The 27,375-nt window shown below is 52.2% G+C and overlaps 3 non-coding genes across 3 annotated transcripts; 1 reads left to right on the forward strand and 2 right to left on the reverse strand.

Annotated features, from left to right (window-relative positions):
* Window positions 1-3,055: 3,055 nt before the first annotated feature.
* On the reverse strand, window positions 3,056-3,128 carry TRNAF-GAA. Its single transcript has one exon. It is a non-coding gene; the product is annotated as a tRNA-Phe (tRNA).
* Window positions 3,129-4,649: 1,521 nt separating this feature from the next.
* Window positions 4,650-4,731, reverse strand: TRNAS-CGA. The gene has a single exon. It is a non-coding gene; the product is annotated as a tRNA-Ser (tRNA).
* An 11,779-nt stretch (window positions 4,732-16,510) lies between these two features.
* Window positions 16,511-16,583, forward strand: TRNAK-UUU. The gene has a single exon. It is a non-coding gene; the product is annotated as a tRNA-Lys (tRNA).
* Window positions 16,584-27,375: the final 10,792 nt, after the last annotated feature.

Below are 27,375 nucleotides of genomic sequence, written 5' to 3' on the forward strand. Positions count from 1 at the left end.
CCATTTCTCTGTGGACATTCAATGGACTTATGATATGGACAAAAGCACAAAAACCTGCAGCGGCAGCGTATGCAACTGCCAGCAACTGGACATGTTAAGAGCTTGACCCCGTCGAAGGAGGAGAGGAGGTGTTTCGGTGGTGGCCGGGATGCTGGACCATGCTGCAGTGCTCAGGTCTCTCGGTGTTGCTGTGGATTATTACAGTGGCTGGTGTATTGCTAAGTATACTTGTGTTACGTTGCCTATGGAAATAACCTAGAAGTAATGGAGTAAGCCCCTCCCCCCTGCACTAGACAACCTGGACCCAACCTTCTTGGACCCACTATAGTGGGAAGTCTGGAACACTAATTGGAACAGGTGTGGCCCGCCCGTACGAGAGAAGGTGTAGGGCACTGTACTACGCACGGGGCAGTGGGACAAATGGAATATCAACACCTTCCACCTTGATGCCTGGCCCTATCAGGAAATGTGTCACCATATGTCCTATGTCTTGCTAAGGGGGAGAATGGGAACAGGGACACAGGCAAGGCTCTGTGGCGTCAGGGCTGGGATGGGGACACCGAGGAAGGAAACTGGAATCATTGCTTGCTGGAAGCTCAACCCAATAAACATCTAATTTTTTGCACCTTGGGACTTTGGGTATTGCTGCTCTGTGTGTACGCAAGAAGGACCCAGTAATGGGAGGGTGAAGGGATAAACCCTCTAACACAAACTAACATCTAACACACATTTGAACCTCTTCTTTTCACACCCTTGCTCATTCTCAGGGGCTGCTTTGTCTCCAGACAGATCCATTCTCTTTCCGTCTGTTTCACTCACTGAGGTGTCAGAGTAAACACTCCCCTTCCCTCTAGTCTCAAACACTAGTATTAACTGTTTGCTACTGAGGGGTTTAGAAAGCATTTGTCAAGATGCCATTTCTGGGGGATTTTTCCCAAGATCCAGTATTTTGTGTTCAAACATCTCCCAGCTTCCTTGGTGAAAATAAGGCCAAGGTTTCTTTGCAATATAGAGGCAGTTTTTCACCCCAGATAGGACTCGAACCCACAATCTCTGACTTAGAAAGCCATTGCCTTGTCCATTAGGCCACTGGGGCCCTAATGAAAGAAGGGAAATTCCATCTCCTAAATGCATATTTCTCATATTAACTTGGAAGCCAAATACCCTCTTTCTGCACCTTACAGAAATGTCTGCATCCCCTGGCAGCGAGGCTACTGGGGAGGTCGCTGACAGAGCTGAGCACCACCTTTCTGCCAGCCATCTTTAGAGAAGAAGGCTCTTTCCCCTGACAGCCACACAGCACTGTCTGGCGTCCCGAGAGCCTCCCTCGTGTTCTCCCGCAGCAGCCGCCTGCCGCTGTGGGTGGGAAAAGGGGACCAGGAAGCACTGCAGCCTCATTCCGGGACAGGAGGCCCTCGCCACGCCCAGGCCTGCCTCTTGCCTTCAGCCCAGGCAGCCAGAGGTGCCGGGGAGCTCCCTGGCAGGCCGCCGCCTCACCCAGGAAAAAAGGAAAAGGCGATGAATGAAGAAGTCAGGAAATAACAAGGAAATGAAGAGGTTTGTCGAACGGGTTTCTGCCCGATTTGCCATCTTCTCAGCTATCGCTCAAAGTTAAAGACCTAAAGTCGACCTATCGGCATAAGTACAGATGGTTGGATGGGAATTAAAAGGAGCTGCTGTCACAAGTGTTAGGTGCCTGCAAGCAGCATGCAGACCGTTTAAAAACGCTGCAAGTAGAGGCTCAGATGAAACGTTTGCCCTAAATCAGAAGCGACAATAGGAGGACCAGCAGAACGCCACTCTAGGTAAATGGCCGAGTACTGGAGGCTGTTAGAGGCAAAAAGTCATTCCTCAAAATTTGGAAATCAGATCCTAGTGAGGATAATAGGAAGGTGCACAAACTCTGGCCTGTTAAGTGTCAAAGTGTAACAAGTCAGGCCAAGAAAGAATCTGAGAAGCAACGTGCTAAAGACACAGAAGCTAAGCATAAATCCGGTCAGTGCGACTCCTGGCCTGTCCTCGCAGAAAGGTGAACCCCCTCTGTGGCTGGAGTGAGCTCCTCTAAGCCGACCTCACTACAGACCTGCGCCAGGTAGTGCTCATTGTAAAAACGTTTCCTCTGACGGTCGGGAAAACGGGACCAGCGGTCCTCAGGCCGGCTGACACAATTAAAATCCCCCCCCACCCCACCCGACCCCACCCCAACACCAAACACCATGCAGTCCAGAGGAAGGGAGCCTTTGATCTTCCCTCTCATGCCTTAACTGGGGACCATACACACTAATATAGCAGTAACCAGTGCCACAGAGCACAAAGCCCACCAGTAATGCCCTCCCTGGTCGGAGCTCCCCCACCTTCTGTACTCGCACCGCGAATGTGAAGAACAAGACTCCAGCCCCATCATTCTTCCCTGGCCAGGAGGCCCTTCCTCCAATCACCCTCTGCCTATTGATCTATCCTAAAGTCATGAACGTGCATTTCCTGATCACCCACCATGTCGAAGTCCAGCTGCTCCAAGGCACTGAACATCAAGCACCTCCTCCTGGGCCCCCAAATCCCTGCCACCTTCCACAGGGCCACTTTCACAGATGCCCCTTCCCTGGTACTGCCCTCGCTCAGCTGCACAGAGGAGTTTTCACCCCCAGTCCCTGCCTGTCACTGCCCAGCAGCCCTCTGGCACCACTCCTGAGGGTCACCCTGCCTCACTCTCTGCCTGCCATGTTGGGAAAGACAGCTCCCATCTCTCCTTGGTAAAGGTCAGGTAGGCCAGCTAGGGGCAGAAGCCCATTCTGTGTTTTCCTACTGCAGAGCCCAAGATCAGAGACTCACCGTCAGTGCCACCCACAGGGGAGGCAAGTTGGGCAATTTGTCCCAGGCCCCGCAGGGGCCCCATGAGACTACAGCATTGCAACTTTTTTTTAATGGAAGGGGCCCCCAAAATTGCTTTGTTCCAGACCCCCTCAATCCTCTAGGGCAGCCCTGCTCATCTTGGGTGTAGACACCACTGTGCTCCCAGAGAACGAGCTGCCCCTGCACAGAGAGGGATGAAAAGACCTGCCAAAGCCTGGGATTGAACCAGAGACCTTTAGAGCTTCAGTCTAACGCTCTCCCAACTGAGCTACTTTGGCAGCTGTGCAGCAATATTTTGACCTGTTACTTCTCCGCCCGGGAGGTTTTTGCAGCAGTTGCACACACAAAGGACGTCACTGTGAGTGGCCCATGAAGACAAGACTCGCTTTCGCCTGCCTTGCTCAGCTTGACTTGCTGCCTCACCCCGTTCCTGCCCTAGTGCCCGGGTTGACCTGGTGGTGGAAGGGGACTGGGGGCCAGTGGCGCAGGGAGGAGGTTGAGCTAGATCCTGAGCTAGACTAGACCCTGGCAGTGAGAGTCTGGCCACCACCTGCCGCCCCACCCTGTTGTCCTGGCTTCCCACACTGGGCGTCATTTCGGGAGGGAAGTGGGGCTTCTGCCTCCCCTCCCCGATTTTCACACCGCAGAGGAGCATGAACAGGAAAACGAACGGCTGCTCCACCCCCCCACCGGAGGAACCCGGCGCCCTTAGCTGTGGGGAGTAAGAAGTGGCTGTTGGCTGACAGGGCCTGTCCCCGAGGAGCTGGAACAGCAGCTGCCGCCTCCCCCTCGGCTCCAGGCTGTGGGAAATGCTCATTGCCTGGCTGCATGGGCGGCTGCTGCTCCGTGCTCTGGAGAGCGTCTGTATTGCTCTGTCAACCCCCCGTCTTCACTGAGCCAGTCTGGTAAGGTCCCAAGTGCCCCCTCCGGCCTGGCAGCTGAGAGTCTGTGCAGACATCAGCCCCCCTGCCAGCCCCACAGGCAGCAGCAGCGCCAGCCCCCCAGCACCACAGGGGCACTCAATGCACTTCCTGTGGGGAAATGGCTCCTTGACGTCCAGCTGCTAGAGTGAGAGCCAGGGGAGAGCAGTGTCTGGCTCACCGTGGGGGAGAGAAGAGACCTGGTGAGTGCGGATCTCCCTCAGCCCCCCCCACAAGGCTGGTCAGTTTTATTGTCACTGTGATAGTCGGTGCTTCCCTTCAGGGTCGGCCCTAGAGGGGTGCAGGGCCCAGGACAAATCCCCCCTTTCCTCCCCAGGCCCTGCCCCCACTCCAACCCTTCCCCCAAGCCCCCACCCCAACCCGTTCCATCTCTTCCCACCCTGCACCTTCCTGCCCCTGCTCCTCCCCCTCCCCGCCCAGCGCCTCCTGCACCCCACTGAACAGCTGATCACTGGCAGGTGGAAGTCACTGAAGGGGAAGAGGAGGAGCTTGTCAGCAAGGCCTGTAGTGGGGGCGGGGGGGCAGCTGGCTGCCAGTGGGCGCTGAGCACCTATTTTTCTCTGTTGGTTCTGCAGCCCCGTAGCTCCCATGGAGTCACTGACTTGGCTCCTTTCACACCCTAGAGAGAGGAGCAGGACCAGGGCTATGGCTGATCTATGGGGCACCAGGTGAGTGGCAGAGGCTTCAGGCGCTGAGAGTTTGCCTGACCCCTCAGGGACACAGTGTGAGGGGGTGTCCCAGGGATCTCTATGAAAGGAGCAGAACAGGATTTCCTTGGGGTGGGGAGAGAATTGAGAGTGTCTCAGGGGGTTGGACAGAGGTGTTGCCCCCGTGAGAGACTGGCTAAAACAGAGGCCTTGCTGTGAGCAGGATTTGAACCTGCGCAGGGGAACCCTATTTGATTTCGACTCCAACGCCTTAACCACTCAGCCATCACAGCTGTGAGCACAAAATTGCCCCCATGCCAGAGACACTGGTAAAGAATCCCAATGCCCAGGCGTGAAGTTGTTGAGTCTGAACTTTTCATGAGTTTAAACTTACTCCAGACTTGATGTCTCTATCTGAAACTTTTAATCAAAGCTCTGACCTGCGAACTGCTCATGACACCCCCCCTCCCCTTAAGTAGCCATCTCCCCCTTTGTCTTTTCTAATTTACATTTTAACCTGTTTTATCCTGTAGAATCTTGATTGATTATGCATGACCATTATGATCTGTTAATCACTTTGTTTACTTCTGTGTATAAACATTGATGCTCACCCCTAATAAACTTGCCACACTTACTCCGAAGCTTTGCTCTTAAGCTAAGGATGGTGTGAGCCCGTTGATCAACGAATTGTTGTCTGGTCTCTGACAGATTTGTGAGCCCCATACCAACTCTGCACAAACTCGGGTGCTGGAGAGGTGAGTAAGCTCTTGCTTTTTACCTAACAATTTGGGGGCTCGTCCGGGATTTTCTTCTGGTGCGGTGCCTCTGTCCAGTGGTCAGACCACTCACATACGAATTGGCAGGCGCCACGGAAGATTTCTCCCAGCCAATTCAATATTGAGGGGTCGTGTACTGGACAGCAGGATAAACGCCAGTTGGAGGGCTCCTGTCAGACACCATGGGTCAAGGGACTAGCGTGCCTCTTGAGAGTCCGCTGGGGATTGTAAATAAGTTATGGAATGAAGGGAAACTCCCAGTACAGACAGGAATGTCTAGGAGGAAGTTGTACACACTGTGTGTAAGGAATTGGACTGGGTATACCGCGGTATTGGCCGACCCGGAGATGAGGTGGCCTTCGTATGGCTCTTTCGAACAGGCTGCCTTAAGAGGAGTAAGGAGCCAGATCGAAAAAGACCATCCGGGACAGTTATGTTACTGGTTTTGTTGGGACACAGCAGCAGAGCTGTGGAAATCTTTAAAAATTATGGCAGTCAGGTATTCTCCCGAGAGTGAACCCCCTCCATGTTATTTCGATGAAGGGTGTAAACCACGGCGTGTTTTAACTCGTCAGTTGGTCCCCACTGCACCTGCCCCTATTCCTCCGCAAGGGGACTCTCTCCAGAGCACAGAGGGAAATCTGCAGGACTCCAAATTGGAATCTCTGCAGAGTGATAAGGAGGAAATGAAGGGGCACACCTCGGGAGGAGTAATTACTAGGCAAAAGATCAAGCAGATGCAGCAGGATGCATACCCTCCTGAGGATAGCCCAGAGGCTGCCTCTGCCAAACTTTTTGTGAGTAGAGAAATGCCTTTACAGGTGCACGACCAACCTTTTGTGAACAATAATGGCCAGTTACAACATACTAATATTGTGGAATATAAAGGATGGCTAGAATGGGACTTGAAAGAGTGGGGACGGTTGTCAGGGTCCTTTGGGGAAAATCCCCGAAAGATCACTGAACTTTTAGAAAGATTGTTTTCAAGTCATAATCCTACTTATACGGATGTAGATCAGTTGTTAAGTAGAGTTTTGACCGGAGAGGAACGTAGTAGATTGTGGATGGCAGAAAGGACATGGGGGGATAGCAATGCGGTTAATACCACTTGGATGGATAGGCGGGATCAAGCCGCTGGCTGGAATCCCCTAGACTGGAGTCAGCAAAGGCTGACTCAGCTGCGGACAGATCGAGAGCGATTGTTAAAGAAACTCAAAAAAATGGCTCGCCGCTCGCCTAATCAGGCTAAGTTCATGCAGATTCGGCAGGAAACTGATGAGCCACCCAGAAAGTTCTGGTCGAGGCTATTGGAGGGGGCCCGAATGTTCACTCAGATGGATCCTGAGAGAGAAGCAGACCACCCTACTCTTATTTCATTTTTTGTGAATCAGTCAGTACCCCCTGTAAGGGATTATTTCTTAAAGTTTCGCCCTGGTTGGGGAGGTGAGTCAGTCACTTCAGTGTTGGACGTAGCTGATTTTGCATGGAAGAAAGAAAGGGAAAGTAGTAAAAAGAAAGAGAAAAAGAAAGAATATAAGTTGATGGCTTTAGCTTTTCGCGGTGGTATTCAAGGCAAAAGCCGTGGCCGTGGCAGGGGATTTCAGGGTGCTCGGGGAAGAGGGTCCTGGCAACCCCAGCCACCAGGAAATTGTTTTCAGTGCGGACAGCCCGGTCACTTTAAACGTGAATGCCCCTGGGAACGCCCAGAGGGTCCGGTCGCATCCGCAGATACTTACACCAGGGACGAATACACCCCTGCACCACCAGCCCAGCCCGTTCCTCAGGCCTGGATCAACTACGGGCAACAGCAGCAGCTGCAGCAAACTCAGCCTTCTCAATGACGGTACCCCGGGGGCAAAGGCAAACAATGTGATGGTCTTATTTCCTTAATGTCTTTAGCCGGCTTCTTCCTCACTTTCTCCCCTCCCAGCAAAGAGCCTCGTCTAACCCTTTCAGTCCAAGAACTGCCTGTCTCTTTCCTCATTAATACTGGAGCTACTTTCTCTCTTTTAAATCATGCCCCCTCTCCCTGGCTATCCTCTGAGGTTAAAACTGCAACTGGGGTGGAGGGCAACCCACAGTCTCTGGGACTCACTTTGCCTCTAAATGTTATTTATGCTGATAAATGTTTTTCTCACCGTTTTCTTTTTTCCCCAGCTTGTCCGATCCCTTTGATGGGCCGGGATTTACTCTGTAAGCTTAAGGCTACTTTAACCTGCACTCCTAAAGGGGTAGGATTATTGATGACAGTGTTAGGAGATCCGGCCCCAACTCAGGGTAATTGGGAACCCCCCCTCCCTCTCTCTCCCCTGACCTCACTGACTTGCCTTCAACCCTCTGGGGAATTTCTGACACTGATGTTGGCCTGCTCCTTTCGGCAGAGCCAGTAAGGATTCAAGTGAAGCCCTCCTTAGCCCCCCCGTCAGTCCCCCAATACCCCCTGTCGCTGGAAGCCCGGGAGGGCATCCGCCCCATTGTCGAGGGATTCAGTGCCCCAAAGCTAGTCCGCCCTCAGCGCACTCCCTGTAATAGCTCTATACTGCCTGTCAAAAGCCTCCTAAAAAGGACGGAGACCCTATTCATTGGCGCTTTGTACAGGATCTACGGGTTATTAATCAGTATGTGGTCCCTCTTCATGCAGTAGTTCCTGATCCAGCTACTATCATCAGCCAAATCCCCTGGGATGCTGAGTGGTTCACTGTTATTGACTTAAAATCAGCCTTTTTCAGCATTCCTGTACACCCAGACTCTTAATATCTCTTTGGTTTCACCTGGGAGGGACAAAGTTATGTCTGGCAACGACTTCCTCAAGGCTACAGAGACAGCCCCACGATTTTCAGGCAATGCCTCCGCCACGACTTGGAAGGCTTCACCAGTCCGCAGGGATCCACGTTAGTCCTATACGTAGATGACATCCTACTAGGTAACTGCAAAGAAGCCGCCCTCCTCATCAATGGTAAGGCACTTTTATTATACCTACACACCAGAGGCCACAAGGTAGACCCTAACAAGATTCAGTGGGTCTCACAGAAGGTCCGATATCTTGGCTTCCTGTTAACCCCAGAGGGAAGACAAATGGACCCAGTCCGCATAAAGACTATCCAAAACTGCCCTCTGCCAAACACCAAGAAGCAACTTCGAGGTTTCTTAGGATTAATTGGCTTCTGTCGCCCCTGGTTGCCGTCCTGCGGGGAGTTGAGCAAACCGCTCCACCGACTCACTGCTAACCTTGCTCCTGACCCTTTGCAGTGGTCCCCAGACACGATTCAAGCCTTTCAGTTACTCAAGGACAGTGTGGCCTCCTCCATGTCTCTCCGCCCCCCCAATTACAACAAACCCTTTCACTTTTTTGGCCACGAGAGGGGCGGAATTGCTAGTGGCGTCCTTACCCAGCTGAGCGGGCCCCACCATTTCCCGCTTGCTTTTTACTCCCAGCAGATCGACCCTGTCGCTCAGGGAACCCCATCCTGCACCCGGACTCTGGCAGCAGCTGCCCTGCTGATCACAAAGGCAAAGAGCCTGACCCTGGGTCATTTTACCACGGTCTGGACCTCTCATGCCTTGTCAGCCCTTCTGCGTACGGGCACGACCCAAGTCTTTTCGGCCCATCGTCAGCAGCAGCTAGAGGCCGAACTCCTAGAAGACACTAACCTAATTTTTGAAAGGTGTGGGCCCCTTAATCCAGCTACCTTGCTTCCTGACCTGCCAGTCCTCCAGGATCAGCACGACTGTGTGGAAGTAGTTCATAGCATCTTACAGATAAGAAACAACCTGTTTGACGTGCCACTGGACAACCCTGATTGCATCCTCTTCTCGGACGGAAGCTCCTTCTATGTTGATGGCAAGCGTTTCACCGGTTATGCAGTCACCTCTGAATGGGACATTCAAGAGGCTGCCTCACTGCCAGGCAACTGGGGAGCCCAAGCCGCCAAACTCTATGCCCTGGCCCGAGCTTGCCAGTTGGCTGCTGGTAAGACCGTTACCATTTTTACTGATAGCAAGTATGCTTTTGAAGTTGTGCATTGTCACATCCACCTCTGGAAGTTTCGAGGTTTCCAGACAGCTGCCGGTAAACCCATTCAGCACCTCCCCCTCATCCACAAGCTTTTGGATGCCCTCCAAGAACCCTCGGTCCTGGCTGTAGTTCACTGCCGGGCCCATACTAAAGATGATAGCCCCGTCACCCGTGGGAATGCCCTGGCTGACGCCTCCGCCAAGGCGGCTGCCGTCTTACCCTTAGCCATGCCCACGTTGGCTGTTGTAACCTCCTCCTTTACTCCACCGCACCCCGTACTGGTACCCGCTGCTGAACTACAGTCGTGGGAGAGCCTCGGAGCCACTCTGGTCAAAGGGACCTGGCTTATGCCGGATGGCCGAGCCTGCCTCCCTCGCTCCACATACCCCGTGGCAGTTCACTGGCACCATGATAAGGGGGGTCACTACGGCACGCACGCCCTTGTGGACACCATCGCTCGCTTTTGGTATGCTCCAGGCATTCAACCCTACTGCCTGTCAATAGTGAAAGCATGCAGCACATGTCAGCGTAATGAACCTGCTCCGCCTCTTAACAAAATTAAGGGTGGAAGACCTCCGCCTGCTGCTCCATTTCAACATCTTCAAATTAACTTTGCAAATATGCCAAAGGCTTTTGGAAAAAAGCACCTCCTTGTTTTGGTTTGCCCTCTGACTTCATGGGTCAAAGCTTTTCCTACTGCTAATTGTACTGCTGCCACAGTGGCAAAGATCCTCCTTAAAGACATTGTACCCCGTTTTGGCGTCCCTCTCATACTTGATTCAGATCGCGGACCCCACTTTACTGGTAATGTCCTTGGCCGTTTAGAACAAGAACTGGGCATTTCACACTCCTTTCATACACCCTACCACCCCCAGTCTAGTGGGAAAGTTGAGCGTATAAATAGGGAGCTTAAGCTTACATTGGCTAAATACTGTCAGGAAACAGGGTTAAAGTGGCCTCAGGTACTTCCCTTGGTCCTGTTTCACCTTCGTACTTGCCCAACCCGTGTATTGGGATTATCCCCCTTTGAACTGCTCTATGGACACCCCCCTTTCAAAGGCGGTGCGCTACCACGTGCTGATGTTTCACTATTGGGAGGGGATCATATGACCGCGTGCCAGTTTCTCTCCCTACAGGCTCGCCTCCGTACCCTTTGGAAAGCCTCGCAGTTTTCCCAGACCGTGCCACTAGAAGAACAAATCCACCCGTTCCAACCAGGGGACTTCGTCTGGGCCAAAAAGTTCGTTCGTGGCGACGCCCTCCAGCCGAGGTTTACAGAACCCCACCAGGTTCTTTTAACAACCCAGACTGCAGTGTTCCTGGAAGGACGCAAATCCTGGATCCACCACTCCCACGTCAAGCCAGCCGTAGTGGACCACAGTGAGGGACTAGCAGCTCTTGCCACCACTGAGGACACTGCCTCTGACCAGTGGACCAGCTTACCTCTTTCAGACATCAGACTTAAATTAACTCAAAAAAAATGAGAGGACCTTTTATTCTGACAACTGTATGTTTTTTATCATGCCTTTTTAGTTTATTTTCTGCTTATGAAAATAGTGCTTTTATTAAATATTCCCACGAGGTTAAAACTCGTATTTTAGGAAATAGAAGTAATTGCTGGGTATGTACTCAATTTCCAGTAAATGCAGAACAGGGACTCCCCTTCACACCCATTCCCCTGACCACTGCTAATATAACTTGGATGCCACCGGCTAAAGTAAAAGATCCAGTCCAACACAATCTTACATGGAACAAAACAGAAGTGCCAATTAACAGATATCTCAGGGTAACCAATCAGACAGGATCACTGTGTTTTGTTAAAGAAAAGGGGTCAACTTTTGTGGAAACAAGTAAATGCAACATGTATTTTAATGGCACCGCCTTTAGTAAAAATCTTGGCTTCAAGCCTTGCGCATCCCACTTATCCCATATGTGGATCCCTCACAAGGCTTCAGAGTCAGCTTTTAAAAAACCCTGCTCAGATCACGAGGGTGTCCAACTAATTGTTAAGGGATATACGATTGCCTTCTACAACTGCTCAAGCAGTACTACACTGCACTTTAAAAACACCACTACCAAATTGTGCCTCTGCGGTTCGCACAACGACCCCTCTGCGTTACCAGGGGAACAGTGGTCCAACGGGTGGTGGGTTACCTCCTACTTTAAAAAATGGAATACCCGAAACGCAATGTATGGAACATACTGGGTGTGCGGGCCCAAAGCTTATTACTTTCTCTCCCCTGATTGGGCAGGGTCATGTTATTTAGCGTGGCTCACACCGCCTTCTCGCATCTCCCTCACCCCCCCCCCCCCATTTTCCCCATGTTCGTAACATCCGTGAAACCTTCAGAGATATTAATATCCGTAATGGTTTGTCGTGGCAGTGGTGGGCTGGTCTTATTAGCTTAAGGGGTGGTGTCATCCGTCTACAGGGACTACTAGAATCTTTAACCAATAAAACTGCGACCCTATTTGAAAATCAGGCCGGGGAAATGTCCCAGCTGTGCCAGTTAGCTTTGCAAAACCGAATGGCTTTAAACATAATGTTAGCAGCCCAAGGAGGAACTTGCGCCCTCATAAATAAAGAATGCTGTGTTTTTGTCAACGATACCTACCCTGACACTTTTCAACGTACCAAACATATAAGGAAAATGGCTAAGAACTACTCCTCTGGCCAGCCACCTTATGATTGGTGGGGAGCCTTATGGAATTGGCTGCCTGGATTTGGGTGGGTTAAAAATCTCTTGGTGGGTATTGTTGGGGCCATAGTAATCCTTATAATACTGTGTTGCTGTATTCAGTGTATCCCCTCCCTCATAAACTCATGTGGGTCAGTTTATTCTTTTCCTACTTCAGCCAAAGGCCTTACTCTCTTCAAGTTGGCCCAGGCTGAAATTGCCAAGCGGCCCTTGGCTCCTTAAAATGGGGTGTAGCTTTGGTAAATAGTTATCCCAAAGCTACAAATGAAGGAATGTTGAGTCTGAACTTTTCATGAGTTTAAACTTACTCCAGACTTGATGTCTCTATCTGAAACTTTTAATCAAAGCTCTGACCTGCGAACTGCTCATGACACCCCCCCCTTTAAGTAGCCATTTCCCCCTTTGTCTTCTCTAATGTACATTTTAACCTGTAAAATCTTGATTGATTATGCATGACCATTATGATCTGTTAATCACTTTGTTTACTTCTGTGTATAAACATTGATGCTCACCCCTAATAAACTTGCCACACTTACTCCGAAGCTTTTTTTAAGCTAAGGATGGTGTGAGCCCGTTGATCAACGAATTGTTGTCTGGTCTCTGACAGATTTGTGAGCCCCATACCAACTCCGCACAAACTCGGGTGCTGGAGAAGTGAGTAAGGACTTGCTTTTTACCTAACAAAGTCATCTGAACTACAGGATTCCCACCGCAAACCTGGCCCCCAAAGCACAGGGGGGATTGGGGGTTTGTTCTCTTTGCTTAGCCATGTGCAGTCGCCCAGAGAGCGCGTTTAAAAGTCTCCCCTCCCACAGAGCGGGAAGGGGAAATTATTCTCAACTTGAAGCCTGATGTAGGGTGACCAGACGTCCCGATTTTATTGGGACTGTCCCGATATTTGCTTGTTTGTCCCACGTCCTGACCGATGTTTGGTTGGGACACTGGACAAACAAACAATTTTGCCCTCTGCTCCGGCACACAGGCAGAGCCCGGAGGGACACTCCCCCGCCCCGCCCCGCCCCTCCTTCCCACTGGATCCCTCCCCAAATCCCGCCCTGGCCCTGCCCCCAGCCCCACCCCTCACTGCCCCATTGGAGCCCTCCTCAAATCCTCGCCCTGGCCCTGCCCCCAGCCCCACCCCCTCACTGCCCCATTGGATCCCTCCCCAAATCCTCGCCCTGGCCCTGCCTCTTCCCCAAGCAGGCGGCATCCTCCTCCCTCCCAGGTCTGCACACGGGCCATGGCCATGGCCGGGAGTGCAGCACGGAGGCTGCTCCAGCCCTGCAGCCTGCGGGGCAGCGCAGTGGGGCTGGGGGCAGTGCGGAGCAGGCAGGACCCATGTGGGCGGGGGGTGGAGACACACGTGGGGCAGACACGCTCCTGCCGGGAGGGGCTGGGCCCGGCTGCCTGGTTCGCCCCTTGCCCGGGAGCTGCAGGAGGGACATGGGGCGCGGCTCGGCTGCAGAGCTCGGAGCCCAGGCTGGGCCCAGGAGCGAGGGGATGGGGGAGCTGGGGGTGTATCGGGGGTCGGAGCCCAGAGTTGGGTGGAGACGGGGCTGTGCCACTGCCGCCTGGCGGTGCGGGGGGGGGAGCCTCCGGCTTTTTTTTTTTTTGCGCCGCCCCCCGCGTCCCGATATTTCATCTTTGACATCTGGTCACCCCAGCCTGATGTGAATGAGGATGTCTGGACCAAGGGGCCAGGGACTGGCCTTTGCTAGAGAAACCACTGTCAAGTTTGAGCCAATTAGCACAAGTCAGGAAATAAGAACAACCTCAGGTCTCAGTAACTGCTCCAGGTAGCAAAGTCCTACAGGGAGCAGTTTCTGGCACTACACCTGTGCAGCTCTGCTCCCCGGCTCTTCTCGGGCTCCTGCTCTCTCCTTAGCTCCGTCCCACTCTGGCCCAGGCAGTTCCAGCTCCCACGGAGGATGGGACCCCCTGGCCTGGTGACTCCCTCATTACACTGCCTGGCCTGGCCTGTCAGTGCGGCTAACTTGGAGCTTTGGCCTCTCCCCATTGCCCCTGGGGACTGTCAGTCTCAGGGGCCTGATTTCCCATTGGCCCTTCCCCCTTCTATTGGGACTGGGAACTAGCCAACCAACCCCCCCACTAAGTTTTAGTAAGGGGCCAACAGTCCCTTACACAAGCCGGCCCCGTGAGGGTCACCGATGTGCAGAGACAGCAGCATGAGCTGGTCCCATGGTGTAACGGGCAGCACTCAGGCCTCTGAATCCTGCAATCTGCGTTCAAATCTCAGAGGGACTTTGTGTTGGCTTGTGGTAAAGCCCTGGAGTTCACAGTGCTCAACTTCCCTGTCTCCAGCTGTGCAAGAGCCAGTCCGTCCCCTCCTGCTGGGTGACTCACACCTCCTAGAGCCAGGTCTTTGGCTGGGATGGCCCAGGGTCGGCTCTAGGCTTTTTGCTGCCCCAAGCAAACAAAAATTTGGCTGCCCCTCTTCCCAGCTCTGGGCTCCCCCCATACCCTCCTGCTGCCCCAGTCCTGGGCTCTCCCCCCACCCACACACACACACCCTGCTGCCCCAGCGCTGAGCTTCCCCCCTTCCTCCCCACCAGTGCCCCCCCACCTCCTGCTGCCCCAGCCCTGGGTCACTGGTAACTCGCTCCCAGGGTGGGTCATTCAGCAGGAATTTTGGATGTGCACAAAACACAGACAGGATTGGTTCCCATATGGTTACAGAGGTGCAGTAAAGTGGAACAATTTTCAGCTTGTGTGACTGGAGGATATCTGGATGCATATTATAAGACTGTCCTCCATAAATGAGGAAAAGTTGAGGTGCCTTTATTATTCTTTTGTTCCACTCTTTCTTTCTATGGGGAATTTGCCAATGCAATATCACTGTCTTCTTTTCAAACAAACAAAAAGGCAATGGCTGTTGAAAATAGCAATTCCAGTGCTAATAAGCATTTCTTTCTCAATTTTATCCTGCTTTTTTCTACATCAAGTCACAGTGGATCAGTATATTTGATTTGGGAGAAATGAAGTAAAAACTGCCCAAACAGAGCTTGAGCACTCCTGAATTTTGAGGTGTTCAAATCTGGAAGGCAGGTGTTGGGGGTGGGAGAGGGCTGTGGGCTCCATGGGGGAGCATGGCAGCAACTGTCTGGAGCTGCATGGAGCCAGACACGCTGGTCTGAGTGGCACAGTAAGCGGTTTGGGGGTTGGAGAAGGGGTAGGAGGTTCCGGGGGGCAGTCAAGGGACAGGGAGCAGGGGGGGTTGGATGGGGCAGAGGTTCGGATGGGCAGTCAGGGGACAGGCAGCAATTGGATAGGCATGGGAGTCCAGGAGGTTTATCAGGGGACAGGTGGGGTGGGGTCCTGGGGAAGTTGGGGGTCTCAGGAGTGGGCAGTTGGGGACAAGGAGAAGGGAGGATTAGATGGGGGTTGGGTCCCAAGGGGCAGTTAGGGGCAGGGGTCTCGGGAGGGGGTAATCAGGGGACAAGGACCAGTGGTGCTTAGATAGGAGGTGGGGGTCCTGGGGGGCAGTTGGCGCAGGGGTCTGGGGAGGGGGCAATCAGCGGCCAGGGGCTGGGATTTAAAGGGCTCTGGGCTCCCCGCCGCTGCCAGCAGGGGTGGCTCTAGGATTTCCGCCGGCGTGCCGCAGGGGGCCCTTTGGCAGTTGCTGGTCCGCAGCTCCGGTGGACCTCCCGCAGGCACGCCTGCAGAGCCGCGGTCTCACCAGACCTCCCGCAGACATGCCTGCAGAGCCGCGGTCTGATCAGACCTCCCACAGTCACGCCTGCACAGCCGCGGTCTGATCAGACCTCCCGCAGTCGCGCCTGCAGAGCCGCGGTCTCACCAGACCTCCCGCAGGCGCGCCTGCACAGCCGCGGTCTGATCAGACCTCCCACAGGCACGCTTGCAGAGCCGTGATCTCATCAGATCTTCCGCAGGCACCCCTGCACAGCCGCGGTCTCACCAGACCTCCCGCAGGCACGCCCGCAGAGCCGCGGTCGCACCAGACCTCCCGCAGGCACGCCCGCAGAGCCGCGGTCCCACCAGACCTCCCGCAGGCGCGCCTGCAGAGCCGCGGTCTGATCAGACCTCCCGCAGTCGCGCCTGCATAGCCGCGATCCCATCAGACCTCCCGCAGGCGCGCCCGCAGAGCTGCGGTCTCATCAGACCTCCCGCAGGCGCGCCCGCAGAGCCGCGATCTCATCAGATCTTCCGCAGGCGCCCCTGCACAGCCGCGGTCTCACCAGACCTTCCGCAGGCGCGCCCGCAGAGCCGCGGTCTCACCGGACCTCCCGCAGGCGCGCCCGCAGAGCCGTGGTCTCACCGGACCTCCCGCAGGCGCGCCCGCAGAGCCGCGGTCTCATCAGACCCTCCGCAGGCGCGCCCACAGAGCCGCGGTCTGACCTGGGCCGGTTCACCCCTCCTTAGGCAACCTGGGGACCCCAAGCGTCCTCGGGATCACCATATTGATGCTGAACTTACTGCGGACACCCGATCGGCACAGCCCCCTGACCAGGGCAGAGAGAGCAGCAGGTTTCCCCTATTGGTTCCAACTCTTGTTTTCCTGACTAGTTTCTCCTCTGCACCAACTTGCTCTTTTGTTTCACGAGCCTGGCTAGCTCAGTTGGCAGAGCTTCAGACTTTTAATCTGAGGGTCCAGGGTTCAAATCCCTGGTCAGGTGATAAACTACTCATCAAGATCTTAAACTGGATTCCTCTTTGATGTTACTTTTTCTCTTCAGGATTTTCCCTTTCCTCAGAAGGCCCTTTTTGTGTGTGGGTTTGAAGGGGCAACTTCCTGACAGCCCCTCTGTCCTTGCAGCCTGGAGGAATAAAGGCCTCTGGGCACAGAGCATGTTCCTTCCCTGCACACACACACACACATACACACACACAGAATATCCCTAAGGAATTAGAATCACCTGCTGCCGTCCCCTGTCCTGCTGGATCCCCAAATGAAGATGCTCTTCAGCCTAAACCCATGTCCCCTCTTTTCCCAGTGCCCCTCAGACCCAACCCTCAGTCCCTCCTATGCTCACTGCTCCTCACTCCCACCCAGAGCCTGCTCCTCTTCACCCTTCTCCTCTGTCCCAACCCACGGCCCCCTCCTAGTCCCAGTGCCCCTCAATCCCAACCCACGGCCCCCTCCTATTCCCAGTGCCCCTCAATCCCAACCCACGGCTCCCTCCTATTCCCAGTGCCCCTCAATCCCAACCCACAGGCCCACCAATTCACACTGCGCCTCACTCCCACCCCCAGCCGGCACCGCTTAACCCTTCTCCTCTGTCCCAACCCACGGCCCCCTCCTCTTCCCAGTGCCCCTCATTCCCAACCCACGGCCCCTCCTATTCCCAGTGCCCCTCAATCCCAACCCATGGCCCTCCTATTCCCAGTGCCCCTCAATCCCAACCCACAGGCCCCTCCTATTCCCAGTGCCCCTCAATCCCAAACCACGGCCCCCACCGATTCCCGGGGCCCCTCAGTCCCAACCCACGGCCCCCTCCTATTCCCAGTGCCCCTCAATCCCAACCCACAGGCCCCTTCCTATTCCCGGTGCCCCTCAATCCCAACCCATGGCCCCCTCCTATTCCCAGTGCCCCTCAATCCCAACCCACGGCCCCCTCCTATTCCCGGTGCCCCTCAATCCCAACCCACGGCCCCCTCCTATTCCCAGTGCCCCTCAATCCCAACCCACGGCCCCCTCCTATTCCCAGTGCCCCTCAATCCCAACCAACGGCCCCCTCCTAGTCCCAGAGCCCCTCAATCCCAACCCACGGCCCCCTCCTAGTCCCAGTGCCCCTCAATCCCAACCCACAGGCCCCTCCTATTCCCAGTGCCCCTCAATCCCAACCCACGGCCCCCTCCTATTCCCAGTGCCCCTCATTCCCAACCCACGGCCCCCTCCTATTCCCAGTGCCCCTCAATCCCAACCCACAGCCCCCTCCTATTCCCGGTGCCCCTCAATCCCAACCCACGGCCCCCTCCTATTCCCAGTGCCCCTCAATCCCAACCCACGGCCCCCTCCTATTCCCAGTGCCCCTCAATCCCAACCCACGGCCCCCTCCTATTCACAGTGCTCCTCAATCCCAACCCACGGCCCCCTCCTATTCCCAGTGCCCCTCAATCCCAACCCACAGCTCCCTCCTTCCCTCCAGCAGGAGGTGCTTCAGACCCCGTCAGGAAGATTTTCTTGCAAGGTTTCGTGTATCAGTCTGCATGTGGATTTTACAGTATGTTGGAAATAGGTTGGGTTGCTTGCCGAAATGATCACTTGTGGCGGGTGTTGGATTCACAGTCTCCATGTTATAGGGGCAGGAGAAATAAAGGGTTGTTATCCTTGTTGTGTGACTCGAGGGCAGCACAACTGTGCTTGGCAGACCCCGACGGAGGGACTCACCCTCAATTCAATAGCACTTGCTAGGCAGGAGACAGGGGTTCCAAAGCCAAGTGGGCTGGGTTCTGGGGTTCAATATTAAAATTTAGGTGTTAGATCAACTTTAGGACAGGGTGGCTGTGGAGGGATGAGTGAGTCCCTAGACACCATACTGTGACGGAGCGATTCTGGTGGGACCCAACTGAGCGTGCCAAATCAGGACCAATTGCTTAAACTGGGCAGTTATAGCCCTAGGCTGGGGTTTTTCCACCTCTAAGGCAAACCAAACCAGCCAGACAAAAAGGACTTTGGTCTCACCCCACTGGCTAACCACAAGTCACACAAGCAATCTCCTTAGACACTCCAGTCTCCCAGCATCACCACCAGTGCACTCGTCCTGGGGATGAATGGTTATGAAAACTAACACCCCAATAAAAGAAAAAGGTTCTCTCGATCCCAAAAGACCAAGCCCCAGACCCAGGTCAATATACACATCAGATCTTACCCACAAATCACGCTGTTGCCAATCCTTTAGAATCTAAAATCTAAAGGTTTATTTACAAAGGGAAAAAGGTAGAGATGAGAGGTAGAATTGGTTAAATGGAATCAATTACATACAGGAATGGCAAAGTTCTTAGTTCAGGCTTGCAGCAGTGCTGGAGTAAACTGCAGGTTCAGATTAAGTCTCTGGAACATCCCCCGCTAGGATGGGTCAACAGTCCTTCGTGCAGAGCTTCAGTTTGTAGCAAAGTCCTTCCAGAGGTCAGAAGCAGGATTGAAGACAAGATGGAGATGAGGCATTAGCCTTATATAGACTTTTCCAGGTGTAAGAATCCCTTTGTCTTCACTGTGGAAAATTACAGCAAAATGGAGCCTGGAGTCACATGGGCCAGTCCCTGCATACTTTGCTGAGTCACAAGGCGTGTCTGCCTTCTCTCCATGGGTCAATTGTGTAGCCGATGGCCCTTAATGGGCCATCAAGCCAGCTAGGCAGGGCTAACATCAGCTTGTCTGGGATATTTCCCAGAAGCAGAGCATAATACAAAATACAGACAGTACAGAGCCAATACTTATAACTTCAACTACAAAATGATACACAGACATACAGACAGCATAATCATAACCAGCAACCCAGAACCTGGTCTTAGACACCTTATATGACCCCCTTCACTTAAGATTTGGTGCCACTACAGGACCTTGGTTGCAACCCATGTTCTATATGGTCCCAATTTATATCAATAACGTCACACCCCCAACGCAAAATTGATGCAGGAAGGGATGACAAAACATCGCTGACTGCATCCCAAGAGCCCCCTTTCCTTGTGTCTGTCTCACTACAGCTAGTGTTGGGCTAGAGGCCGTACCAGTGTATAACCGAAATGGTTTATCAAAGTCATGTTCAATAACATGAATAAATCTCTTTACAAACTTAAGGTATAACTTGGTTAGCTTTTGCAGCATAGTTCCTGTATGTTTCATGTGATCTTGCCAAGAGCTAAAGAAAACAGCTACTTTATCCATACCAGCTTTGGCCAATGTTTTGAACCCAATTAACATTAAACCAATGTAGATATTGAGGTTGTTCATAGTACCGGAATCTTGGCATTTAGCCATGAAAGCAATATGGTAGTGTGCCTCAGTTTCCCCTTTCATACAGCACCTCAGGTCTGGAATGTATTTTCCCCTGTGAAAAGTTCCAATGCTGTTTACAGGCATTAACTGTGAAACATCAGTATAGCAAGGCCCTTTAACATAAAGTGTGTTTCCATGTATTCCTTTCAACATGTTCCAGGGATTTTCCAAAAGATTAGGCACATTGTACATTGTTACAGTTCTTGGCAATAGCAACACATTAGTTACAAAAATTAGCATTAGCAATAACAACAAATTCATTGCAAGTGTCCATTTACCATTATGTTTGTCATGCCACACCCTTGGCTCAATACCACTGGAGTTTGTGCATTTTAGGGTTAACCTGTGGCTTCCCTTTGCAAAATTTAGTCTTCTCTTTCCTTCTTGTCCTGCAGGATTAAACCCTGACTTCTCTTGCTTAACAGAATTCACTGGCTGATGGGGTGGGCCCTCTGTGCTAACATGAGGATTCCTTTCCCTAGGAGCTTCTCTAAACAGCAATTCACCCCTCTCAGAAATTCTGCCCTTTCCCTCTCCACCTAGGGCTTGCTCTAAAGGAACACTTCCCTGAGCAACCACAGATGCTTTCTGGGTCTCACTTACCTTTAGAATCACCTTAGGCCCAACAGGCGGATTTCTACACAATCCCCTTTTAGGCACACCTACAGACTTTCTACATAACAGGTTAAAAGCAGTCTCCTTCCCTTGGCCATGAACAAGTTCAGGAATCTTTTCCTTCTTGCTAGAAGTTGTCAAACTGTTAGTAGGTAACACCATTAAATCACCTTCATGCCCTCCTTGTGCCCTGGCTAGGGTATCACCCTGATCAGACAGAGTTGCTGCACCCTTTTCCAACCACACATTAGCAACTGGCAAACTACAAGCACCAGAATTGTCTGTTCTCTGGGATTTTGCTAAGACACTAACTGGATGCAACCTAGTCACAGTGCCATTCTCCCCAGCAGACACAAACTCAGGACCATTCCCTTCCTGGGCTTTAGCTGTATTTACAACTGACTCCGAGACAACTGAATCACCCTCAACCATCACAGGCTGGAAGGCCCCTTCTGTCTGCTCCACAGACACAGAAGAGCCAGAGACACATTCTCCTTCACCAGACACACAGCTTGGGATTTCACTTCCCTTGTCCCAGCACACAGGGCTGTTCACAGACAACTGCTTGGAGACTGGGGTAGCTTCCTTCATAGGCAAGTCAATACCCCTGACAGAGACAGGCACATTCCCTCCACTGTCACATTTCTCCACACAGGAAACAGGTAAGGGATATGGACACTCATTTTCCACTATCCCTCCCTTCCCAAACTGCTGATTAGACAAAGCCATTAGCTCACAAGGCTGCCTAGGCTCCTCCAAACTTTCCCTACCAGGCACATTGCCTCTCCCAACAGATAAGCTGCTGCTCTTTTCACTACACTGAGCTACTTTTAGCAAATCACAGTTACCCATTTCAGGTTTACTTCTACAAGCTGCACTAGCCACCAATCCATTACCCATTAAAAGTTTACCCTCTCCTTCCTCAGTTAGGGATTTAACATGAGAAACATTTTCCTCCCCAATGAGATCTTTCTGCTCTTGATCTAACTCCAGATTTACTTCTGAGACATCAGACAGACATTCAGAAACTTTATTTACAGCCACACTGCTTTCTTGCACAGACAAACAGATATTTCTCCCCAGGTTAGAACTCCCATCTCCCCAGCCATAGCAAAACTGGTTAAACACAGAAAACTGCCCAGAGTAACCCCATATATCAACACAGTTAAAAACTGGATTTTCCAGAGGATACAGTCTCTGCCGTTCTTCCCTTGCTTTTTTGACTTGGAGCTGGAGTCTAGCAGTTTCTTGTTGCATCTTGTGAGTCTCCTCCTCAGCAGCCAGCAGCTCTTTCTTTCCCTCAGCAGCCTTTTTCTTTCTCTTAGCAGCCTCTTTTTCTCTCTCAGCCACCTCTCTCTTTCTCTCAGCCTCCTCTTTCTCCAGCTGGGCCAAGGCTTGCTTCTCTTCCAGTCGAATTTTTGCCAGTTCTTGCGCATAATCAAACTGCAGGCTGTCTCTCAAGGCTTGCAGTTTCCTTGCTTTTCCTGATGCTTTCTGTCTCATGGTCACTGATCTTTAACCAACCAAACTCTCAATCCCACATTTAAATTTGGATAGCGTGGGGTTCTGACCCAAAGCTTAATTGACCTGGTTCTGTGGATCCAAGCACGACTACGCCACTGTGACAGAGCGATTCTGGCGGGACCCAACTGAGCGTGCCAAATCAGGACCAATTGCTCAAACTGGGCAGTTACAGCCCTAGGCTGGGGTTTTTCCACCTCTAAGGCAAACCAAACCAGCCAGACAAAAAGGACTTTGGTCTCACCCCACTGGCTAACCACAAGTCACACAAGCAATCTCCTTAGACACTCCAGTCTCCCAGTATCACCACCAGTGCACTCGTCCTGGGGATGAATGGTTATGAAAACTAACACCCCAATAAAAGAAAAAGGTTCTCTCGATCCCAAAAGACCAAGCCCCAGACCCAGGTCAATATACACATCAGATCTTACCCACAAATCACGCTGTTGCCAATCCTTTAGAATCTAAAATCTAAAGGTTTATTTACAAAGGGAAAAAGGTAGAGATGAGAGGTAGAATTGGTTAAATGGAATCAATTACATACAGGAATGGCAAAGTTCTTAGTTCAGGCTTGCAGCAGTGCTGGAGTAAACTGCAGGTTCAGATTAAGTCTCTGGAACATCCCCCGCTGGGATGGGTCAACAGTCCTTCGTGTAGAGCTTCAGTTTGTAGCAAAGTCCTTCCAGAGGTCAGAAGCAGGATTGAAGACAAGATGGAGATGAGGCATTAGCCTTATATAGACTTTTCCAGGTGTAAGAATCCCTTTGTCTTCACTGTGGAAAATTACAGCAAAATGGAGCCTGGAGTCACATGGGCCAGTCCCTGCATACTTTGCTGAGTCACAAGGCGTGTCTGCCTTCTCTCCATGGGTCAATTGTGTAGCCGATGGCCCTTAATGGGCCATCAAGCCAGCTAGGCAGGGCTAACATCAGCTTGTCTGGGATCTTTCCCAGAAGCAGAACATAATACAAAATACAGACAGTACAGAGCCAATACTTATAACTTCAACTACAAAATGATACACAGACATACAGGCAGCATAATCATAACCAGCAACCCAGAACCTGGTCTTAGACACCTTATATGACCCCCTTCACTTAAGATTTGGTGCCACTACAGGACCTTGGTTGCAACCCATGTTCTATATGGTCCCAATTTATATCAATAACGTCACACATAGTGAGTACGATGCCTTCTTATTTTCCCCCTTTTCCACCCAGGATGGCAGGTGAACACAACAGAGGCACCTCTGGGCTTGCACTCACTAAGGACAACAGCTGTAAGTGGGGTGCACAGCGGGGATGGCTCATGTTAAAGGACTTTTGGTTGCTGGACTTACGAACCGTAGGGAGAAGGACACTGCCCAGCTTATTTGGGGGTGGGACTTTCCCTCGTGGTTTATGTTTATATGTTGGGACTGCTGCCATGACTTCTGCTAACCCTGGGCTTACATTGCAGTGTAGACATACCCTGAGAGGGCGTCTATACTGTGATAAAATCCCGCTGGCCCGGCTGGCCTGGATGATCTAATTTGGGCTCCTGAGGCTCAGACTGGAGCCCAGGCTCGGAGACCCTCACCCCTCGTGATGTCTCGGAGGCTGGGCTGAAGCCCAAGTGTCTACACTGTCATTTTATAACCCTCCAGCACAAGCCCCACAAGCCTGAATCAGCTGACCCAGGGTTTGAGAACACTGACGTGGGTGTGTTAATGGCAGTGTAGACGTAATCATAGAATCTCAGGGTTGGAAGGGACCTCAGGAGGTATCTAGTCCAACCCCCATGCTAGGCTATGTCCACACTGCAATGAAACACCCAGCGCTGTCCCGTGCCAGTGCAGGCTCCCAGGCTAGGGCCTTGGGGTGGTAAATTTGCAGTGTAGAAATCTCAGCTTAGGCTCAATACCGGGCTCTGGACCCCACAAGGTTGGGAGGGAGTTTTGCAAGCAAAAAAGGTAAAATGGCAGGGGAGTATTACCATGGACTCAATGGCATTTCTCCATTGGTCTGTCTGCTTTGTGGCAGGGACAGTAACACGTCCTGCTGCATCCGTTATTTCAAAGGGCGGTTTAGGATTTTCATTCTCACACACGGTGCACAAAGGGAGTCAAACTCAGGATCCCCTGTTTACAAAACAGATGCTTTAACCAGCTAAGCCGTGATGCCTGCCTATGACTGAGATATCATGTCTGCCGACACCTGACTCCTTGCCATCCTCACCGGGGCCTGACAAGCTTTGCTTGTGTTTGGATCCTGCAAAGCAGAGGAACAGGTGAGGTTTTCCTTGCAAGCTCTGTGTGTGTGTGTGTGTGTGTGTGTGTGTGTGTGTGTGTGAGAGAGAGAGAGAGAATCTTTGGCCAGGTCTGCACTACAAAGTTATTTCAGCATCATTATATTGCTCAGGTGTGTGAAAAACACACAACGCTCCCTCGGTCGGCAGCTTTTGGCTGGTGCACACACTGCAATGCCACGTCTGGTGACAAAACTTCCCTGTTTTGGTGACAAAATAAAACCACCTCGATGAGAGGCCTAGAGCTTTGTGCAGCAAACTTAAAGTGACAAATTGTCAGTGTAAATGCTGCTGGTCATTATATCACCATAACTGGCCTCCACCAGTATCCCACCATGCCTGCCATGAACTCACCTGCCCTGCATTCCTGCTACAGAGGCTGGGCCCCTCCCCTTTCATAGCTCCAGAAAGTTCTGACAGCTGAGCCGCTATCTACACCGGGATTAGGTTAATATAACTGCATTGTCAGCCTAAGTAATGTAATTACACCCACCTAATTGTGTAGTGTAGACCTGTCCAAAGAATCACACACACACCTTGGGAGCAAAACTTCACCTACTCCTCTGCTTTACAGAATCCAAACACGAACAACACTTGTCAGGGCCCAGTGGGGATTGGCAGAGATTCAGGTGTGGGCAGACACGATGCTTTAAGTAACAACAAGCATCATGGCTTAGGGTATGTCTACACTACGGAATAATTCCAAATTTACATAAACCGGTTTTGTAAAACAGATTGTATAAAGTCGATTGTACGCGGCCACACAACGCACAGTAATTCGGCGGTGTGCGTCCATGGTCCGAGGCTAGCGTCAAGTGTTGCACTGTGGGTAGGTATCTTGAAGCTATCCCATAGTTCCTGCAGTCTCCCCCGCCCCTTGGAATTCTGGGTTGAGATCCCAGTGCCTGATGGGGCAAAAATCATTGTCGCGGGTGGTTCTGGTTACAGCCTCACCCGTCCCTCCGTGAAAGCAGCAGACAACTGTTTCATGCCTTTTTTCCTGGGTGAACTGTGCAGACGCCATAGCACAGCAAGCATGGACCCTGCTCAGCTCAATACCGCAATCGTGGACGTTTAAAACACCTCGCGCATTCTCATGCAATCTATGGTGAACCAGGACCTGCAAAGCCAGGCGAGGAGGAGGCGGCTACGGCAGCGCGGCGATGAGAGTGATGAGGACATGGACACAGAATTCTCTCAAACCGCGGGCCCCTGCGATTTGGAGATCCTGATAGTAATGGGGCAGGTTCTAGCCATTGAACGTGGATTTTGGGCCCGGGAAACAAGCACAGACTGGTGGGACCACATTGTGTTGCAGGTGTGGGACGATTCGCAGTGGCTGTGAAACTTTCACATGCGTAAGGGCACTTTCATGGAACTTTGTGACTTGCTTTCCCCTGCCCTGAAACGCCATAATACCAAGATGAGAGCAGCCCTCACAGTGGAGAAGCGAGTGGCGATAGCCCTGTGGAAGCTTGCAACGCCAGACAGCTACCGGTCAGTCGGGAATCAATTTGGAGTGGGCAAATCAACTGTGGGGGCTGCTGTGATGCAAGTAGCCAAAGCAATCACTAAGTTGCTGCTACGAAAGGTTGTGACTCTGGGAAACGTGCAGGCCATAGTGGATGGCTTTGCTGCAATGGGATTCCCTAACTGTGGGGGGGCGATAGATGGAACCCATATCCCTATCTTGGCACCGCAGCACCAGGGCACCCAGTACGTAAACCGGAAGGGGTACTTTTCAATGGTGCTGCAAGCACTGGTGGATCACAAGGGACGTTTCACCAACATCCACGTGGGATGGCCAGGGAGGGTTCATGACGCGCGCGTCTTCAGAAGCACTACTCTGTTTAAACGGCTGCAGCAAGGGAATTACTTCCCAGACCAGAAAATAACAGTTGGGGATGTTGAAATGCCTGTAGTTATCCTGGGGGACCCAGCCTACCCCTTGATGCCATGGCTCATGAAGCCATACACAGGCAGCCTGGACGGTGGTCATTAGCTGTTCAACTACAGGCTAAGCAAGTGCAGAATGGTGGTGGAATGTGCATTTGGCCGTTTAAAGGCGCGCTGGCGCACATTACTGACTCGCTCAGACCTCAGCCAAACCAATGTCCCCTATGTTATTGCTGCTTGCTGTGTGCTCCACAATCTCTGTGAGAGTAAGGGGGAGACCTTTATGGCGGGGTGGGAGGCTGAGGCAAATCACCTGGCCGCTGATTACGCGCAGCCAGACACCAGGGAGATTAGAAGAGCACACCAGGAAGCGGTGCGCATCAGAGAAGCTTTGAAAAGGAGCTTCATCACTGGCCAGGGTAGGGTGTGACTGTTGTGTTTGTTGATGAACACCCACCCCCCTTGATTGAGTCATTCCCTGTAAGCAACTCACCCTCCCCCTTCGATTACAGCTTGATTATGGAAATAAAGTCACTCTCGTTTAAAAATCATGTATTCTTTATTAATTCATTATAAAAAGAGGGAGAGAACTGAGAAGGTAGCCCGGGTGTGGTTTGGGAGGAAGATGATGTTCATCCATCGTTGTCGATGAAGACCTCAACAACTCATTCGTTTGATGACCGGACTCTGTGCGTCCGAAGATGACTGATCAGTCCGATTCGGACATGGAACGTCCTGTCACATGTTGGGCAGACATGTGATGGCACTGTCGATGATGTGCGGGCAGCTCTGGACTTGCGCAGCTCACGCTTTCTTTCAGCCTCAGCGGTACGCCTTGCCTCAGAGGTATTACTGCCTGTGTGAATGAGGCTGCGCCATGCTGGACGGTTCAATGCGAGGGTTTCCCATGTGGCGGTGTTGATCTTGAGGGACTTCAGAGAGGTCTTCAGCGTGTCCTTGAACCGCTTCTTTTGTCCTCCATGGGAGCGCTTTCCCTGGGTGAGTTCTCCGTAGAAGAGCTGTTTAGGAATGCGCTCGTCTGACATTCTCATGACATGTCCAGCCCATCTGGTCTGGGCTCTCATCAGCAGTGTGTGAACTGACGGCAGACTGGCTCTGGTAAGGACTTCAGTATCGGGCACTTTGTCCTG

The sequence above is a fragment of the Mauremys reevesii genome, linkage group 5 (assembly GCF_016161935.1).
Source record: "Mauremys reevesii isolate NIE-2019 linkage group 5, ASM1616193v1, whole genome shotgun sequence".
NCBI classification, from domain to species: Eukaryota; Metazoa; Chordata; order Testudines; family Geoemydidae; genus Mauremys; species Mauremys reevesii.